At 39.9% G+C, this 21,469-nt stretch overlaps 1 pseudogene; it reads right to left on the bottom strand.

The window, feature by feature from the left end:
* Window positions 1-222: 222 nt before the first annotated feature.
* Window positions 223-2,864, bottom strand: LOC132500133 (serine/arginine repetitive matrix protein 1-like; annotated as a pseudogene).
* Between the last annotated feature and the right edge of the window lie 18,605 nt (window positions 2,865-21,469).

Raw genomic sequence — 21,469 nt, 5'->3', positions numbered from 1 at the left:
GCTTAAAATATTTCACTCTAAATGAATTTATGTCAGCTATCAATGAAAGAATGTCACTAATATACTGTGGACACCTTTTGCAATGTAAATCCATGCCCTTTTTTTTACATGGTGAACTTCAACATAGCAATTATTACAACAAATGTTATAGTCTAAAGCTCAAACACATTTTTAGCAATTTTGAAACTGAATTGCGTACAAACCAAATAAAATTTATATAACAAACATTTCCACCTAGGACTGTAGGGACACTTGAGCCTTCCTCATTGATCTCAGGGCCTTTTCACGTAGGTGCTTTTCTAAGTCATCAAGGTTATCTTCAGCCTCACTTTCAGTCTCCTTCTTAGGCTCTGGCCCTCCCTGTGCTGATGCGGTTGTGGGAGCAGCAATGGCTACAGGGGTTACAGGAGCTGCAGCAGCTGAAGCTCCAGCCTTTTCCTTCTTGTGCTTTTTGTGCTTCTTGTGCTTCTTATTCTTTTTGGGTTTCTTATCCTTCTTTTTCTTCTTTTTCTTTCCACCTCATTCTGGGTCTGGGTTCCTTGCCAGTGATGGGCTTGGTCTTGGGCTTTTAGCCTTTTTAACCGGTACCACTGGTACCCAGTTGGTAGAGGGTGACTGAGACTGGACAGGGGATGGAGGTGCTGGGGGGGTTCTAGCTGCTGGCTCAGGAGATCCCAAGACAGATCAGAAAGATGAGACCACCCCCACCCCCCTTACCAACTGAGGGCTTGGTGAGGCAGCTTTCTTTGTCTTTTTGGGTTCTGGAGTCCTGGAGACTCTCTTAATGGGCCTAGAATGTGGAGATGGGGACTGCCTTCTTTGGGGTGATGATGATGCTCCTCTTCAAACAGCTGGAGGACAAGAGGAGGTCTGAGGAGCTTGAGGCCATGGTGAGGGCGAATTCTGTTTGTTTGGTTGTGGTGATCAGGCCTCCTGGGTAGATCAGCTCCGGGAAGACCCTTTCCTGTGCTTTGATGACAATGAAGGCAAACGTCTCTTGGTGACTGGGGAGCTTCTTTGTTTGGAAGATGGCGAATGGGAGACCCGACAGTTTGGTGGTGGAAATGGTGATGTCCTTCATTTAGGAGGGGGAGGGGGTGAGGCTGTTCTTCTCTTTGGAGGTGGAGAAGGAGAATATGTCCTCTGTATTGGAGGAGAGTATCTTCTTGGGAAAGGTGAGCGACCACGTTGGGGAGGAGAAGGAGTTCTTCATTGCGGCGGTGGCGTGAGGCCCGCGGCGACTAGGCAGAGGAGCAGGACAAGGAGAACGTCGCCTTCTGGTGGGCGGTGAGGAGGGACTTCTCTGTCTACCATGAGGGGAAGTTTCTTCCTGGCACTTTTGAACTGATGGAGAGGCACTTAGGGAAGAGGAATGTCTCTGCCGCCTGCCTACCTCACCATTCTTCACGTGGGACCTTTTGGGTCACTCATCTTCTGAGGAAGAGGAGAAGCCAGAACCAGATGAAGACTGCTGGTTCTGTCGTCTGTACTGGCATCTCTGCTGCACAGAATCGGCTGCAGCCATTTGACCACCTTTATATTCTTCTGATTCAGATAACTCTACTTTTCTAGGCTTGGGTTCTGGTGAAGGGGGCTCTCTTTTCTCAGTACCTTTATATTTCTCAGTACCTTTATGTCACTTTACCTGAAGTTCTCCCTGGAGACACAGAAACACGACTTTTCCTTGTACGGTTTGACTGCTGGGGTGTCAGGGAATGACGAGTTTTTGGAGGTGGAGTTGCTGGAGGTGATGGCCTATGACTTCACCTTGAAGGACTTGCTGAAGGAGATAACCTATGAGTTTTTCGAGGGGGGCTGGATGTCCTCTTTGGAGGCTTCTTTGGCAGTGACCGGGAACGAGATAAAGAAGATGATGAGCTACTCCTGGACAAGGATGCTGATGAATGCCTTCTTCGTCTCACTGGAAATCTACTCCTTCTATGCCTTGGTGGAGGAGGCGTTCCTCTCGGTGGAGTTCTTCTTTGAGGAGATGACCGTCTCCTTGGGCTTGGCCACCTTCTAGGTGAGTATGATCTTGACCAGGATCTATGGCGCCTTCTCGGTCAAGTATGAGAAGGAGAGCGAGAATGTCTCCAGGATCTTGACTTGGAATGCAACCGAGATCTTGGTCGGGTCTTCTCCTTTTCCTTTTCCTTTTCCTTTTCCTTTCTGGAGTTTTTCTCTGGAGAAGGTTTTTTAGGCTCTGGTACTGGTTCAGGCTTGGGAACTTTCAGGATGTCACTAGTAGAAGTGGCCTCTTGTACTGAAGGTTATTTTACTTTCACTGATGGTTCTGGGAGTTCTGGTTTTTTCCTTCTTCTCTGGAGCAAGGGAAGGACTCTGGCTCTTGGTTCTGTGATGGGGAGATTGAGAATGACTGCACTTTCTCTCTCTCTCCTGATAGGGGAAGATAGTCTTCTAGGGGAAGGAGATCTGGATTTGCGTCTTCTTGGGCTTTGAAACTGCTCCCTTTTTTCTCTGCTGCTTTCTTTTTCTTCCTTATCCCTCTTATCCTTGTCTTCATCTTGCTTTTTCATAGATACCAACTGTTCTTGTGCTATCTGTCTCTGGTTTATTTCTTCTTTCTTCAGTTCTAGGAAAACAGAAGGGATTCCAGCAATGTTTCCTTGTGCACTTAAGAGCAGGGGCCACAGTTCTCCCATAAATTATGTAGCACGTTTTCCATTCAAAAACCCAGTCAGGTTGATTTGCATCATTTTGGAGTCTGGATTCTTCACTTCCAGCTAGTTGAATATAAACTCAATCACAACATCATCTTCAAACCCAAGGATTTCTGTTACTCGTTTTGTTATCCAATGCTTTATAACGTCCAAATTTACTTTGCTCATGTCCACCTGTTTTTGTAGGCATTCTGTGAATTTCAGCTGCTTCAGTAGCTTCTTCTGTTCTGCACTTGTTCTGTGGAAGGATCCCACGTCCATCTTGCGGCCTCGCTCTGAGATCGCTCCCTATCCCAGGGTGCACCGGCCGCCGCAACGGAGGGGGAGACCGGCAGGGAGAGCCGAGCCGGAGCTGGGTCGCAGAGCCTGCCGCTCTTTCCTGTGATTTTGTAGATAGAGATTTTAGTATCTTCCTGTTTGTGTGCTTAGTGTTCAATAATCATAATTTGCTAAAAATATTCAAAAGTTGGAGTTTTTAGTATCCCACTTGTTGAATATTTTGATTAAAGATTCTCAACTGATCTTAGCAAAATGCAATAAATACAGGACACATTTATAAAAATATTTAACACCAATATCAGACACTTAGGTTGATTAACGAAGTGTTTTGTGAAGTCTCAAATATTTTTAAAATCTGGTATTATATGAACAGTAAAGAGAGAAAGCATGTTCTACAGTACGTTTATGGTTCAGTTACTCTGTTTATATATAAAAATTTTGTTAAGCTTTGTCATCTACAGCTGATAATTTCATCACTAGATGATTGGGACTTATTTGGATGTAATTATGAATTATGTGTTCATATTTCAAGCCAACTTGAAGTTCATTTTTTTGGTCCATGTATTTCTTAGTTTAGCAAGAATACTACTTTTATCATTATGCTGTAGCCTACCAACATGTGCATTCCTATTATCACCACAGAAAAAAATACTTTAATGTTTAAAATTTTCACCAAATTTAAATAGCAATCACAATATTGTCAAATGTTTCATCTTCAACAGGGTGAACTTCTAGATACATTTGATTCCACATTTCAGAAGAAAAACATGAAGTTATTTGAATTAATTGATTTTTATTAGATTAATACTTCCATTTCTGTTGACTTCTAATAACATTGATATAAAATCATCATCTTTTAAACATTTGTGAAGCTATTCCTCTGCTGATGAAACCAAACACAACAACCTATACACATGTTCATAAAAAATTGGAATGAAAGAAAGCAAAGCAAAATAGGACAACTGTCATCAGATCTAAATGAAAAGTCATGTTTAATAAACTGATGTGTAAATACATCTTCTGCAACTGCATGTGTTAAATGATTGCCTTTTTGCACAGTCCTTTTAAAATGAATTCTAATATTTTGAGTAGGTGCTGATTTTTTTTTTAGTGTATCTGTGTCTTCTGATTTTTAGGTGATCATAAAATATCACCACAGCCCCTATGATGAATGTAAATATTTACACACATGCTGTACAAATTGCAAGTTGTACAAATCATCTACTTTTTTGAGATTCAGAAATTCAGCCTTAATATTTAATTAAACAGGCTCTTCCATTTTTTAATTTATTGCTATCAAAAGGGTATACAGACAGTCCCTGCCTTACAATGGTTCGACTTAAAGTTTTTCGATTTTACAATGGTGCCAATGCAATACACATTCAGAAGAAACTACTTTGAATTTTGAACTTTGAGCTTTTCCCTGGCAGTAGGATACTCTCTTGTGAGGCTGGGCGGTGGCAGTGAGTCATCAGCCACGTGATCATAAGGGGAAACAATCGATTGATACATTTACAGCCATTCAGCACCCACACAACCATTCTGTTCTTCACTTTCAGTAGAGTATTCAACAATTACATGAGATTTTTAACACTTTATTATAAAATAGGCTTTGTGTTAGATAATTTTGCCCAACTGTAGGCTAATGTAAGTGGTCTGAGCACATTGAAGGTAGGTTAGGCTAAGCTATGACATTAGGTGTAATAAATGCATTTTCAACCTAATGATATTTTCCATTTATGGTGGCTTCATTGGGATGTAACCCAATTGTAAGTAGAGGAGGATCTGTATTGAAAACTAAAATGTTTACCAAACAATAAAATAAATAGGTACTTGTATATTTGCAAGTTATTATAAATGACAAAACCACAGCAGCAAGTATGCTCTGATTGTTCTCTTATATGTACTAAAGAATTACTTTTCAGTCTTTAATTTCTGCAATAATATTCTATACTGAAATATGTTTCATGACACCTAACCTATAATTTGGCCTCTTCCCAACTGTTTCTAACAACTTGAGAGCTGCTGACTTCAGGCATCAAACAGGCCTCAGCTCAGGTGATGGCACAATGGCTGGTCCACCAAATAGCCAGTAAGGAGAGTGGAAAATGGATTTCTCCCACCATCATCTAAGTTCATCTTAAGTACATAACTAATCCTCCTTTCAGCTTCCTTACCTATAGAATGGAAGTTCTTTCTTGAGCCAGAATGCAATAATCTTTGACTAGGTAAATGCCAAGACTAAAGGACTATATACACTCAAGAACCCAGTGAGTGGAGAACAGATTTGTGGTTGCCAAGGAAGAGGAGGGATGGGAGAGGGATGGACTGGGAGTTTGGGATTAGCAGGTGCAAACTATCATATTGATATATAGAATGGATAAACAACAAGTTCCTACTGTATCACAGGGAACTACATTCAACATCCTGTGATAAACCATAATGGAAAACAATATGAAAAAGAATGTGTGTGTGTGTGTGTGTGTATATATATATATATATATATGTATAACTGAATCACTTTGCTTTACAGCATAAATTAACACAACATACATCAATTAGAAATAAATAGATAAATAAATAAATAACAAATAACTGCCTAGTGAGGAAAGGAGGCAAATATTCAGAATGGATCTACAGGTACTGCAATTATATCTAATAATATGGCAAAAGCTAAATTTAGAAGAAGTTGTAAAATTTAGCTGTAGATGCATTTTTGTTGTTGTTAACAACTGTCCCTTTATTGAGCTTTCAAGTTCCTTCTAACCACCTTGAATTCCAATGAATCACTAAAATTTCAAGACAAGTTGGGAAACAAAATACGTCTAGCCTTAAAGTAAGAAAAGTTGAAGAAGAAAGGAAAAAATAAAAACAGTATGAAACAAAAGAAGAAACTGGGACTAAGACAGTAAAGGAGAGATACAGAAAAGGAATGAGTGACTATCCCTCCTTAGTGTCTGTCCATTAGTAGTTTGATCATAGATCCAATGTACACACAAAATATACCTTGAATCATCTAAACATTTATCAAACAGTAGCTTCACAGATAAAATAACAAAATATTTATGATGGATGACTTTAATTCTTTTCAAGAAGAAATTATTTTCTCAGGGTTCAGGTAATTATTCATTGCAAAAATAGCAGGAGATGTAAACAGTGACAGCTGACCATAAACTGAGCCCATAAAACGTAGGAAATTGGAAAGGATGATATTTTCTACATGGTCAAAATTAAAATGTATCTATTTTTCAGTACAGCAAAAGCTTATGTATGGAATTTTGACTTGTATGTAAAGTGTTATTGACCCGGGGACTACATTACAAAGCAGTGTCCATAAAGTGGGCAACTGAAAAAATCTTAACTGCCCACTCAAATTGGAACCAACCCCTCATTTGCAAAATCAATTCATACACAAAATATTTCAAGTAAATTTCTATAAGTAGGCATTTGTGTGTTTATTATTAATCATTTGGAAACACCCTTTACAAAATAAATGATTGGAATAAGAAAAATTTTTGAATGTCTTTAGAAATCTTAGTTGCTCTAATAATTCCCCCAATACTACATTTCTACCACATAAATTTAAAATAAAGTTTATAAAAATACAAGAACAATACTTTTGTACAAAAAAAAAGCATGCGGACCTTAAAAACTCAGGTCATGAAGAAAACAGTTCCTACCCTGATATGTGTTATCCCCAGCCCCTGTGATGAACACTGCAAAGGCACTGTTTTGTCTTCCAGAATCTCTATATTTGTGAGGACAAATGACATTACACGTGCGAGGTGCATTGAGCTCCTAGAAAAGATCTAGCATACACATTTTATCTGTTGATCACCACTACTCTATCATTTTTTATAAAACCTGGATTTCTGAAAACACATATTTCAGCAAAGCTGAAGTTGAAGTGTCCCATTTTATCACTTTATCTGCAAAAATATAGGTGAAAAGACAAGTACAAATTCAAATAGAAAATGCTATTTTTTAAAATATGCATCATGATTCCTTTTGAGTGAGTGAATAAACATGAAAATAATTTTTCCTTTCTTTTTAAAAAAGTCCTTTAGTTTGTAAGCTTTGGTCATGGTAAAAACTAATTTTTGAAGGTGTCTCCACCCATTTTGATAAAAGTCAGTACCTACGTTGTGCTTGATGTTCTGCTCTCGAAGACAGAACCAATCTTTATAATAGATTTTATTATGCAGCATTTTGTGTTGTGTCATAATTAAACCATCAGATTTCTTTGCAAAAGGGGTGAAAGACGCCACTTTTTCTACCAAAAGTTATTGAACAGCTTACACTGACCATCACTTGAATATTATTTCAAAGATTTATTTTCCAATAAACTTGAGCATTTAAAAGCTGGAGGAATCTTAGGGAGAAAATTCTCTAGCATACACTGATTGCACTACTCACTGCTCAGTTAGCAGCAATGATTTGGATTAATAATCAAAGTGTCATGAGACACGGCAAGTTTCACCCAATCCCAGATTATTTAATGATAAGAAAAAGCCAGGACAGGCAATACAGCATAGAGACCCACAGCATGGCAGAGGCCCTGTGACTACACTCCAAACATGGGTGCTCAGGAGAGGCAAGGCTGGGTGTATACAGACCACCTCACTCTAAGTAAGCCATCAGCAGTAAATTCCCTGCAGCATGTATGCATTGCTAGTCACATTGGTCCCTTAGGACATGCTCTCCTTCTCTGGTGGAGCTACTTCTTATAAATTACAGTGGTTTGGCAATTACAGCTTACTCGATAAGCTATCCCTAAGATGAGGTACTGGTGTTCTGTAGGTATGTACCTACACTCTGGATCTTGTATACAGTTCCTTGAACTTGAGTCACAAAAGGATTCAATTCAGTGTCAAATTCTCAGGTGTTTCAGAGGTTTGAGGAAACATGGAAGACCATGTATTCTATATCTATATCTATATCTATATCATCTATTTCTTTCCATAGATCAAAAAATTCATCTAAGACCCTAGGACACATTTTCTGTTTCCACTTCCAATTTTTTTCCATTCATTTTGCCCTTAACTTTCTTCAGGTGAGTGCTCATCCCCACCACTTATTTACAATGACCCATGGAAGATTCTCTTGAATTATTGGGTTGGCAAATAGTGCCTTCAGTTTTTAAGTGAAAATAAAAGACACATTTTTCATTTTCACCAAGAACTTTATTGAACAATGTATTCAATAAAATTCAATAAACGACCCTTTTGTTCCACTACCTTCTGCCATTTTTCAGGCAAGTTCATAATGCCATCTTCCCAAAATTTTTATCTTTTTCAGCAAAGAACTGTTCCAGGTGCCTTTTACAGTCTCCCCGGCAATTGAATTTTTTTCAATTAAGAGAATTTTGTAAAGACCGAAATAAATGGAAATCCGAAGGTGCAATGTCTGGTGAATATGGCGGATGAATCAGAACTTACCAGCCAAGCTGTAACAGTTTTTGCCTGGTCATCAAAGAAATATGCGGTCTTGCATTATCCTGATGGAAGATTATGCATTTTCTGTTGACAAATTCTGGAGGCTTTTCATCAGGTGCTGCTTTCAGTTGGTCTAATTAGGAGCAGTACTTGTTGGAATTCATCTTTTGTTCTCCAAAAGGAGCTCATAATAGAGGACTCCCTTCGAATCCCACCATATACACAACATCACCTTCTTTGGATGAAGACAGGCCTTTGGTGTATTTGGTAGTGGTTTCGCTTGCCTCACGATCTCTTCCATTCCACTTTATCGTACAGTATCCACTTTTCATCTCCCATCACAAGTTGTTTTAAAAGCAGAATGTTTTCATTACATTTAAGTAGAGAATCACATGTGGAAATACGTCAAGAAGGTTTTTATCGCTTAACTTATGTGGAACCCAAACATCAAAGCGATTCACATAACCAAGCTGGTGCAAATGGTTTTCAATGCTTGATTTGGATATTTTGAGTATGTCGGCTATCTCCTGTGTGGTACAGCATTTATTGTTCTCAATTAACGTCTCAATTTGACGGCTGTCAACTTCAACTGGTCTAGCCGACTGTGGAGCATCGTCCAGTGAGAAATCTCCAGCACAAAATTTACAAACCCCTTTTGACGCGTTTGATCAGTCACAGCACCTTCTCCATACACTGCACAAATCTTATATTTGTATTTAAGTTGAATTTTTACTTTTCTTGAAATAATAAAGCATAATATGCCAAAAATGTTGCTTTTTTCTTCCATCTTCAATATTAAAATGGCTACACAAAGATTCAACAATTTTGATCTCTTTTTTAAATGCATGCTGATATGACAGCTGTCACATACAGTCTAACAAAATTGTTTCAAATGAAGTTAAAGACAACTAAGTGCCATTAGAGCCATCTTAGGGAAAAAACTGAACGAACCTTTTGGCCCACCCAGTAAAAGGCCTGAATCAAAAGACTGTTATCCAGCTGAAGCATATAAGTAGTATCAAATAATCCTTCTGCTCAAAACTTCAATTACTCACACTTTTCAATATCTTATAAAAGGCTAGTCATCCTCTTAACAAGTTTGAAATCCATTTTATTCTATTTTTTAATGTTTTTTAATTAGTTTCTGCTTTATAACAAAGTGAATCAGTCATACATATACATCTGTTCCCATATCCCTTCCCTCGTGCGTCTCCCTCCCTCCCACCCTCCCTACCCCACAACTCCAGGGGGTCACAAAGCACCGAGCTGATCTCCCTGTGTTATGCAGCTGCTTCCCACTTTCTATCTACCTTACGTTTGGTAGTGTATATATGTCCATGCCTCTCTTTCGCTTTGTCACAGCTTAACCTTCCCCCTCCCCATATCCTCAAGTCCATTCTCAGTAGGTCTGTGTCTTTATTCCTGTTTTACCCCTAGGTTCTTCATGACATTTTTTTTTCTTAAATTCCATATATATGTGTTAGCATACGGTATTTGTCTTTCTCTTTCTGACTTACTTCACTCTGTATGACAGACTCTAGGTCTATCCACCGCATTACAAATAGCTCAGTTTCATTTCTTTATATGGCTGAGTAATATTCCATTGTATATATGTGCCACATCTTCTTTATCCATTCATCCAATGATGGACACTTAGGTAGTTTCCATCTCCGGGCTATTGTGAATAGAGCTGCAATGAACATTTTGGTACATGTCTCTTTTTGAATTATGGTTTTCTCAGGGTATATGCCTAGTAGTGGGATTGCTGGGTCATAAGGTAGTTCTATTTTTAGTTTTTTAAGGAACCTCCATACTGTTCTCCATAGTGGCTGTACCAATTCACATTCCCACCAGCAGTGCAAGAATGTTCCCTTTTCTCCACACCCTCTCCAGCATTTATTGTTTCTAGATTTCTTGATGATGGCCATTCTGACTGGTGTGAGATGATATCTCATTGTAGTTTTGATTTGCATTTCTCTAATGATAAATGAGGTTGAGCATTCTTTCATGTGTTTGTTGGCAGTCTGTATATATTCTTTGGAGAAATGCCTACTTAAGTCTTCTGCCCATTTTTGGATTGGGTTGTTTGTTTTTTTGCTATTGAGCTGCATGAGCTGCTTATAAATTTTGGAGATGAATCCTTTGTCAGTTGCTTCATTTGCAAATATTTGTCTTTTGGTCTTGTTTATGGTTTCCTTTGCTGTGCAAAAGCTTTGAAGTTTCATTAGGTACCATTTGTTTATTTTTGTTTTTATTTCCATTTCTCTAGGAGGTGGGTCCAAAAGGATCTTGCTGTGATTTGTGTCATAGAGTGTTCTGCCTATGTTTTCCTCTAAGAGTTTGATAGTTTCTGGCCTTACATTTAGGTCTTTAATCCATTTTGAGCTTATTTTTGTGTATGGTGTTAGGGAATGATCTAATCTCATACTTTTACAGGTCCCTGTCCAGTTTTCCTAGCACCATTTATTGAAGAGGCCGTCCTTTCTCCACTGTACATTCCTGCCTCCTTTATCAAAGATAAGTTGACCATATGTGCGTGGGTTTATCTCTGGGCTTTCTATCCTGTTCCATTGATCTATCTTTCTGTTTTTGTGCCAGTACCACACTGTCTTGATTACTGTAGCTTTGTAGTATAGTCTGAAGTCAGGGAGCCTGATTCCTCCAGCTCCATTTTTCATTCTCAAGATTGCTTTGGCTATACGGGGTCTTTTGTTTTTCCAAACAAATTTTGAATTTTTTTGTTCTAGTTCTGTGAAAAATGCCAGTGGTAGTTTGATAGGGATTGCATTGAATCTGTAGATTGCTTTGGGTAGTAGAGTCATTTTCACAATATTGATTCTTCCAATCCAGGAGCATGGTATATCTCTCCATCTGTTTGTATCATCTTTAATTTCTTTCATTAGTGTCTTATAATTTTCTGCATACAGGTCTTTTGTCTCCTTAGGTAGGTTTATTCCTAGATATTTTATTCTTTTTGTTGCAATGGTAAATGGGAGTGTTTTCTTGATTTCGTTTTCAGATTTTTCATCATTAGTGTACAGGAATGCCAGAGATTTCTGTGCATTAATTTTGTATCCTGCTACTTTACCAAATTCATTGATTAGCTCTAGTAGATTTCTGGTAGCATCTTTAGGATTCTCTATGTATAGTATCATGTAATCTGTAAACAGTGACAGCTTTACTTCTTCTTTTCCCATTTGGATTCCTTTTATTTCCTTTTCTTCTCTGATTGCTGTGGCTAAAACTTCCAAAACTAAGTTGAGTAAGAGTGGTGAGAGTGGGAAGCCTTGTCTTCTTCCTGATCTTAGTGGAAATGGTTTCAGTTTTTCACCATTGAAGACGATGTTGGCTGTGGGTTTTCATATATGGCCTTTATTATATTGAGGAAAGTTCCCTCTATGCCTACTTTCTGCAGGGTTTTTATCATAAATGGGTGTTGAATTTTGTCGAAAGATTTCTCTGCATCTATTGAGATGATCATATGGTTTTTCTTCTTCAATTTGTTAATATGGTGTATCACATGGATTGATTTGCATATATTGAAGAATCCTTGCATTCCTGGAATAAACCCCACTTGATCATGGTGTATGATCCTTTTAATGTGCTGTTGGATTCTGTTTGCTAGTAGTTTGTTGAGGATTTTTGCATCTATGTTCATCAGTGATATTGGCCTGTAGTTTTCTTTCTTTGTGACATCCTTGTCTGGTTTTGGTATCAAGGTGATGGTGGCCTCGTAGAGTGAGTTTGGGAGTGTTCCTCCCTCTACTATGTTTTGGAACAGTTTGAGAAGGATAGGTGTAGCTCTTCTCTAAATGTTTGATAGAATTTGCCTGTGAAGCCATCTGGTCCTGGGCTTTTGTTTGTTGGAAGATATTTAATCACAGTTTCAATTTCAGTGCTTGTGATTGGTCTATTCATATTTTCTACTTCTTCCTAATTCAGTCTTGGCAGGTTGTGCATTTCTAAGAATTTGTCCATTTCTTCCAGGTTGTCCATTTTATTGGCATAGAGTTGCTTTTAGTAATCTCTCATGATCTTTTGTATTTCTGCAGTGTCAGTTGTTACTTCTCCTTTTTCATTTCTAATTCTATTGATTTGAGTCTTCTCCCTTTTTTTCTTGATGAGTCTGGCTAATGGTTTGTCAATTTTGTTTATCTTCACAAAGAACCAGCTTTAACTTTTATCGATCTTTGCTATCGTTTCCTTCATTTCTTTTTCATTTATTTCTGATCTGATCTTTATGATTTCTTTCTTTCTGCTCACTTTAGGGGTTTTTTGTTCTTCTTTCTCTATTTGCTTTAGGTGCAAGGTTAGGTTGTTTACTCGAGATGTTTCCTGTTTCTTAAGGTGGGATTGTATTGCTATAGACTTCCCCCTTAGAACTGCTTTTGCTGCGTCCCATAGGTTTTGGGTCGTCATGTCTCTATTGTCATTTGTTTCTCGGTATTTTTTAATTTCCTCTTTGAATTCTTCAGTGATCACTTCGTTATTGAGTAGTGTATTGTTTAGCCTCCATGTGTTTGTATTTTTTACAGATCTTTTCCTGTAATTGATGTCTAGTCTTATAGCCCTGTGGTCGGAAAAGATACTTGATACAACTTCAATTTTCTTAAATTAACCAAGGCTTGTTTTGTGACCCAAGATATGATCTATCCTGGAGAATATTCCATGAGCACTTGAGAAAAATGTGTATTCTGTTGTTTTTGGATGGAATGTCCTATAAATATCAATTAAGTCCATCTTGTTTAATGTATCATTTAAAGCTTGTGTTTCCTTATTTATTTTCATTTTGGATGATCTGTCCATTGGTAAAAGCGGGGTGTTAAAGTCCCCTACTATGAGTGTGTTACTGTCGATTTCCCCTTTTACGGCTGTTAGTATTTGCCTTATGTGTTGAGGTGCTTCTATGTTGAGTGCATAAATATTTACAATTGTTATGTCTTCTTCTTGGATTGATCCTTTTATCATTATGTAGTGTTCTTCTTTGTCTCTTCTAATAGTCTTTATTTTAAAGTCTATTTTGTCTGATATAAGAATTGCTACTCCAGCTTTCTTTTGATTTCCATTTGCATGGAATATCTTTTTCCATCCCCTTACTTTCAATCTGTATGCGTCTCTAGGTCTGAAGTGGGTCTCTTGTAGACAGCATATATATGGGTCTTGTTTTTGTATCCATTCAGCCAATCTGTGTCTTTTGGTGGGAGTATTTAGCCCATTTACATTTAATTATTGATATGTATTTTCCTATTCCCATTTCCTTAATTGTTTTGCGTTCGTTATTGTAGGTCTTTTCCTTCTTTTGTGTTTCTTACCTAGAGAAGTTCCTTTAGCATTTGTTGTAAAGCTGGTTTGGTGGTGCTGAACTCTCTCAGCTTTTGCTTGTCTGTAAACGTTTTAATTTCTCCATCAAATCTGAATGAGATCCTTCCTGGGTAGAGTAATCTTCGTTGCAGGTTTCTCTCCTTCATCACTTTAATTATGTCCTGCCAGTCCCTTCTGGCTTGTAGAGTTTCTGCTGAGAGATCAGCTGTTATACTGATGCGGATTCCCTTGTGTGTTATTTGTTGTTTTTCCCTTGCTGCTTTTAATATGATTTCTTTGTGTTTAATTTTTGACAGTTTGATTAATATGTGTCTTGGCGTATTTCTCCTTGGATTTATTCTGTATGGGACTCTCTGTGCCTCCAGGACTTGATTAACTATTTCCTTTCCCATATTAGGGAAGTTTTCAACTATAATCTCTTCAAATATTTTCTCAGTCCCTTTCTTTTTCTCTTCTTCTTCTGGAACCCCTATAATTTGAATGTTAATGTTGTCCCAGAGGTCTCTGAGACTGTCCTCTGTTCTTTTCATTCTTTTTTCTTTATTTTGCTCTGCATCAGTTATTTCCACTACTTTATCTTCCACCTCACTTATCCATTCCTCTGCCTCAGTTATTCTCCTATTGATCCCATCTAGAGTATTTTTCATTTCATTTATTGTGTTTTTAATCGATGCTTGATTCATCTTTAGTTCTTCTAGGTCCTTGTTAACTGTTCCTTGCATTTTGTCTATTCTATTTCGAAGATTTTGGATCTTGGAAATAGAATCTTGGATCATCTTTACTATCATTATTCTGAATTCTTTTTCAGGTAGACTGCCTATTACCTCTTCATTTGTTAGGTCTGGTAGGTTTTTATCTTGCTCCTTCACCTGCTGTGTGTTTTTCTGTCTTCTCATTTTGCTTATCTTCCTGTCTTTGGGGTCTCCTTTTTGCAGGCTGCAGATTCGTAGTTCCCACTGTTTTTGGTGTCTGTCCCCAGTGGCTAAGGTTGTTTTAGTAGGTTGTGTAGAATTCTTGGTGGGGGGCTAGTGCCTGTTTTCTGGTGGGTGAGGCTGGATCTTGTCTTTCTGGTGGACAGGTCCACGTCTTGTGGTGTGTTTTGGGGTGTCTGTGGCCTTATTATGTTTTGGGGCAGCGTCTCTGCTAATGGGTGTGGTTGTGTTCCTGTCTTGTTAGTTGCTTGGCATAGGGTGACCAGCACTGTAGCTTGCTGGTCATTGACTGAAGCTGGGTGTTGGTGTTGAGATGGAGATCTCTGGGAGATTTTCACCACTTGGTATTATGTGGAGCTGTGAGGTCTCTTGTGGACCCGTGTCCTGAAGTTGGCTCTCCCACTTCAGAGGCACAGCACTGACTCCTGGCTGCAGCACCAAGAGCCTTTCATCTAGCTGGCTCAGAATAAAAGGGAGAAAAAGTAGAAAGAAAGAATTAGTAGAAGTAAGAAAGAGAGAGAAAGAAAGGAAGAAGGAAAGAAAGGAAGAAGGAAAAAAGGAAGGAAGGAAGGAAGAAAGAAAGAAAGAAAGGAGGGAGGGAGGGAGGAAGGAAAGAAAAAGAGTGAAAGGAAGAAGGGAGGGAGGGAGGGAGGGAGAGAAGGAGGGAGGAAGGAAGGAAAGAAAGAAAGAAAGAGAGGAGGGAGGGAGGGTGGGAGGAAGGGAAGGTAGGAAAAAAAGAAAGAGAGGAGATACAGTAAAATAGAATAAAGTATAAAATATAGTAGCGTTATTAAAAATAAAAAAGTGATTATTGAAAAAAAAAAAGGACGGATAGAACACTGATACCTATGGTGGAAGCAAAGCTATACAGAGAAAATCTCACACAGAAGCATACACATACACATTCACAAAAAGAGAACAGGGGGAAAAGAATCGAAAATCTTGTTCTCAAAGTCCACCTCCTCAATTTGGGATAATTCGTTGTAAAAAGAGGAAAAGGGGAAAAAATCTTAAATCTTGTCCTCAAAGTCCACCTCCTCAATTTGGGATGATTCGCTGTCCATTCATGCACTCCACAGACGCAGGGCACATCAAGTGGACCGTGGAGCTTTAATCCGCTGCCTCCGAGGCTGCACAGAGAGATTTCCCTGTCTCTTCTCTGCTCTCACAGCTCCCGGGTCTCAGCCTTGGACCTGGCCCCCACTCTGTGCGTAGGTCACCGGAGGGCGTCCATTCTTCGCTCAGACAGGACGGGTTTAAAGGAGCCGCTGATTCGGAGGTTCTGGCTCACTCAGGCTGGGGGGAGGGAGGGGCACGCAGTGCGAGGCGGGCCTGTGGTGGCAGAGGCCGTCGTGACGTTGCACCAGCCCAAGGCGCTCCGTGCGCTTTCCCGGGAAAGCCATCCCTGGGTACCGGGACTCCGGCAGTGGCGGGCTGCACAGGCTCTCCGGGACGGGGCGGTGGACAGTGACCTGTGCTCGCACACAGGCCTTGTGGCGGCGGCAGCAGCAGCCCCAGCGTCCCACCCCTGTCTCCGGGGTCCACGCCCTCAGCCGCGGCTCGCGCCCGTCTCTGGAGCTTCTTTAAGCAATGCTCTTAATGCCCTCTCCTCGCGCACCAGGGAACAAAAGGGAAGAAAAAGTCTCTTGCCTCTTCCGCAGCCCCAGACTTTTTCCCCGGATTCCCTCCGGGCTAGCCGTGGTGCACTAACCCCTTCAGGCTCTCTTCCTGCCGCCAGCCCCAGTCCTCTCCCTGCGCTCTGACCGAAACCCGATACCCGAGCCTCAGCTCCCAGCCCCCGCCCGCCCCGGCGGGTGAGCAGACAAGCCTCTCTGGCTGGTGAGTGCTGGTCGGCATCGATCCTCTGTGCGGGAATCTCCCCGCTTTGCCCTCCGCACCCCTGTTGCTGTGCTCTCCTCCACTACTCCGAAGCTTTCCCCCTCCGCCACCTGCAGTCTCCGCCCACGAAGGGGCTTCTAGTGTGTGGAAACGTTTCCTCCTTCACGGCTCCCTCCCACTGGTGCAGGTCCCATCCCTATCCTTTTGTCTCTGTTTATTCTTTTTTTCTTTTGCCCTACCCAGGTATGTGGGGAGTTTCTTGCCTTTTGGGAGGTCTGAGGTCTTCTGTCAGCGTTCAGTAGGTGTTCTGTAGGAGTTGCTCCACGTGTAGATGAATTTCTGATGTATCTGTGGGGAGGAAGGTGATCTCCGCGTTTTATTCTTCCGCCATCTTCCTCCGGACTCCCATTTTATTCTATTTTTAATAAAAATTGCCTTTTTCGAACTGTAAAATGATTACAAGTTAATTGTATGACTTGAGCCATAAAAAAGAACACAAAGAAGAGAGTGAAAATAATCTGGACTCGAGAAAGCCATGGCAGCATTTCAGTTACGGAAGTCGTAGCTGGATTATGTCAGGAGACGTTATCTTTGAAACTGTATTAATGGAGAGAAGACAAAAAGTGGGATGAGCTTGGGGGCGTGAGTGTTATCACTGGCCCTGCCCATACGATTCAAAAGGGACCCCTTCCATGTCTCACTCTCTGGAGCTTGGGTATCCCTGCTCCATACCAAGTGGGCACCTTCCCAGGGCAGACATCCCATGGCTGTGCTGGCAATCCAGGGGCACACCCTCGGGAGCTTCTCAGAGAAGTGGGGGACTAGAGTGTTAGAAGGTGGTTTCAAAGGTACAAGGATGCCCTGATGTTGATCCAGAGCTGTGGAAAGTGCAAAGCATGGACAAGTTGCCATTATGAGAGATAAGAGAAAATGGAGTAGAAGGAGAGTAAAGCTATGGACAAAGAAGAGAAGAGGGTGCAGGTATCAGAAAGAGGAGAGGTACGATGTGCTAGAAAGAGACACAGACTAAGAGCTGCTTCCTTCCTCAGTACTTCCCGGGACTGGAGCGCAAGTCCTTAGGCAGCTGTGTGACAGCCCCAATTGTCCTTGAAGTACCTTGAGTGAGGTACTTCTTCTTGCCACAAAATGGGATTCGCAATGTTTTTACATATAGTAAAGAACATAAACCTTAAGTATGGACCTAAATTAATAGTGGCAAAGTGAAAAATCCTTATAATACAAATCATTATACAAGTGATGCTGAATCACCAGCAGCTCCCCTGAAGCTTCCCTCCTGACATCTCCCAGCCATTACCTCCTCCCAAAGTTAACGGATATGTCTACCAAACATGTTACTTTTGCTTGTGTGTTTCTTTGGAGAGATGGAATCATACAGTGTGTGCTCTTTTCTGTCTGACTCACTCAGGATGAATCACCCAGATTCCTCCGTGCTTTAAATGTAGCAGCACTTTGTTCCTTCCCCTTGTTGTGTAGTATTCTGTTGTGTGAATATACCACAATTTGTGCATCCTCCCCCAATTTATTAACTATGCAGTCATCCCTCAGTTTCCAGGTTCCAGGTCGCCCACAGATACGAAACTCCATGGATACTAGAGTCCCTTATATAAATCATATATCGATAGTATTTGTGCGTGACCTATGCACATCCTCCCATATACTGTAAATCATCTCTAGATTACATATACAGTAAGTCCTCTGCATACGAACATTCAAGTTGAGAACTTTCAAAGAAGGGAACATGCGTTCACATGTCCACTCACGTAAGTTAGTTCCCATGTCTGGCATACATTGTCACATGCGTGCATCCTCTACAAGTGGTTGTGTTTTTGTGCATATTACTGTACAGTACTGTATAGAGTACAGTAGTACTGTATCTTTATTTCCAGTCCAGGATGTCTGGAAGCAAACATAAAAGCAATGGTGATGTATCTGGTACTGCTAAGAAGCATCAGGTATTGGAGGCCCAGAGAAAGGCTGAAGAGAGACAAAAGGAAGGAGTACCTGAAGAACCAAACAGATTCACGACTCAGGAAATGGCAAGTGGGTTTTCTTTATGTGAGGAGGCACCGTTAGTTTTTGAGGCACAGAACCCGAACGTAGAACAGTACTCGAAGATTGCAGCAGCCGTTCAGAATGCAATCCAGTGCTACCATGTCATGTATGATGAGAGAAAAAGAGCTGCTACTCAGACATCACTGGATCACTTTTTCAAGAGGGCAGATAGAATTGAATCCAGCAAGGAACCAGAGCCTGTGCCGTCAGCGTCAGGTGTGAGTGAAATTGCAGCTTGCCCTCCATCTCCTGTTGCTGACGATCCTTCAACTCTACCACCTCCCACCTCCTCTCCTTCCTCCAGTCAGTAACTCTTCTTGCCTGTTCACTCGACGCCAGCCCCTGTGTACCAGCTGTTGTACTGGACTACTGTACTTTTCAAGGTACTGTACTGTAAGGTTAAAAATGTTTTCTTTATTTTTAGCTTGTTTTTATGTATTATTTGTGTGAAAAGTATTATAAACCTATTACAGTACAGTACTATATAGCCAATTGGGTTAGTTGGGCACCTAGGCTAACTTTGCTGGACTTACAAACAAATTGGACTTACGAATGCATTCTCAGAACGGAACTGGTTCGTATGTAGGAGACTTACTGTAATACCTAATACAATGTAAATGCTACAAAAATAGTTGTACAATGTAAATGCTACATAAATAGTTGCCAGTGCCTGGCAAATTCAAGTTTTTCTTTTTGGAAATTTCTGGAATTTTAAAAATTATTTTCAAACTGCTCTTGGTTGAATCCTCAGATACATTACCCACGGATACAGAGGGCCAACTCTATAAGGAGCCAAAAGCTTATGCCTGAACATTTTATGTTGCTTAGCGGCTATTCAAACCATCCTAGCAGCCAAGTTCACGTGTCCTGTCATTGCTACCCTTACTGTCACGGGTCCACAGCTGCTAAAATGGTGTAAGAAGGTCAGACAGTCCCTGCTTCCACAGAGCACACCCTTGCCTTCAGACTGCCACTCCTCCATGTTAGAGCACCTCTCCTCTATATTGGAGCTTGTCTGCAGAGTCTTTAAGAATATAGATCCAATAAAACCAGGAAAGACGCTGCAGACTATCTCTTCCATCTCCTCCTCTGCAGCTAAGCAATGCCGAAAAAAAAAAAAAAAGAGAATCCTGGGCGGAGATTCTGGATCTCCTATATGTTGTGATTATCAAATGCTCTTATTCCTCCAAATGAGTTATCCAGAATTTCTTTCAGATTATTGCACAACATTATACAGCTCTACAAAGAAAGGGAAATGTGTTGATGCCTACAGTCTATACCATTGTGCTCTCATCTATACCATACTGGGGAAAAAAATGTCTCAAGCTTGTAGGGGAGAGCTGGCACATCCTTTACTTTCAGAGCTGGTGAAGATGTTGTCCCTATTTTTTATTACTTTTGGTTATTTTGGTGAGTTTCTAGGAGAGGGTTCAAACCTTGTTCCTCTGTCTCCATGTTTTCTGGAAGCTAAAATTCATTGTAAACCTCACTATGTAAATCAGAATCACAGTTGAGATGGAAAATAAATAATAATAATCAAGTCACAATTTTCTTAGAACAAAGTCCACAACCCTTCAGAGGAGACTGTTAAACTGTCTCTAATTTTTATACACACAAGAAAATAACAAGATAACCAAACGTAGGTCTCCTTTGCTCACTTTACCATGAAGCCCTCACCTCCTAATTAACATGTTTCTCCATTTAGAGATCAAATTGAGATTATTCCTATTCTTGTACATTGAAAATAAAACATAGAAGATCAACATTTTAAGCTAATTATTAAAGTAAATACACTGATGAATTGGGAGTTTTGATTTGTGGAGGGGAGTTGATGGAACAGATAAACGAAGGTATTCAAAACCTGACAGGGAAATGGAGACCGGTTTTCCACATCTACCACCATTGCCCCCAAAACTGGAATAGAAGTTCAGCATGAAAGTTGGGATAAATAAAGGCAAACTTTCTTTCATGTATTTTTTTTTCCCAAAGCAAGAGTGGCTCAATGTGGCCTCTCTTTCTTTCCAAAGTCTCAATAAAAATCAAATGTAAAACCAGATTAGAATTCCAAAGAAAGAATGGTTTTATAACCCACTGGAAGGGATGTAGGATTTCCTCCTCCATAAAAGTTCGAAACTAAAGAATCTCAAAGCCATGCTGCAGATAAACCTCTCACATATTTTTAATGATCCATGAAGTTATCAAATAAGTTAGCGGGTAAGTAGAGTTTTTTATTAATGTGGTTAACGGACTAGATAGAAATTTTTCTTCTGTGTCATACTTGCCTCTTCAGCATACAAATCTTAAGTCCAATTTGCCTTGCTAGATACATTTAGACCGCATACATGTCTTAACTTTATAAAGTAATATAGAGAGCTTTCACACTGTTGCCTTTTTCTCCCAATTCAAAATCTTCTTATCTAAAGCTAAAAATACTCAAGGTATTTGTTCATATTTTACTACATTCTGTACACTCCAGAAGTTTTCATTATGTAACTCTAAAATTCTGCAGTGTATATCTGTCTAAGGAGCTAGAAATAGTTATATATTTTCAACACAGTGTATGCAAACATAATGATAATTATAGGTATGCACTGGCTTTCCAATGAAGCAAACTATAGTGATAGTAGAAATATCCGATAACGGTATCTGAAAGTCTTATCTGTTAATGCAAACTGGGTATAACCTTGGGGGGGGGGGTTCTTATTTGCAGCCAGACCATTTATACTTGAAGTATTTAGTATTTACTGACTTTGCAAGACCTTTTACTGCAGTACATGTGACTTCTTTCAGAATATACACCACAGTTAGGCTTTCAATAACAACTTCATCCTAGCATTTGGGCTGCTAAGGTAAGATTTATTATTTTGTCTTCTAATTATATCATGTGTGAGAATTTCTCTTTGTGAGG

The sequence above is a fragment of the Mesoplodon densirostris genome, chromosome 12 (assembly GCF_025265405.1).
Source record: "Mesoplodon densirostris isolate mMesDen1 chromosome 12, mMesDen1 primary haplotype, whole genome shotgun sequence".
Taxonomy (NCBI): domain Eukaryota; kingdom Metazoa; phylum Chordata; class Mammalia; order Artiodactyla; family Ziphiidae; genus Mesoplodon; species Mesoplodon densirostris.
Note: the sequence above shows the minus strand (reverse complement) of the source record. Positions and strands in the feature narration are given on the sequence as shown.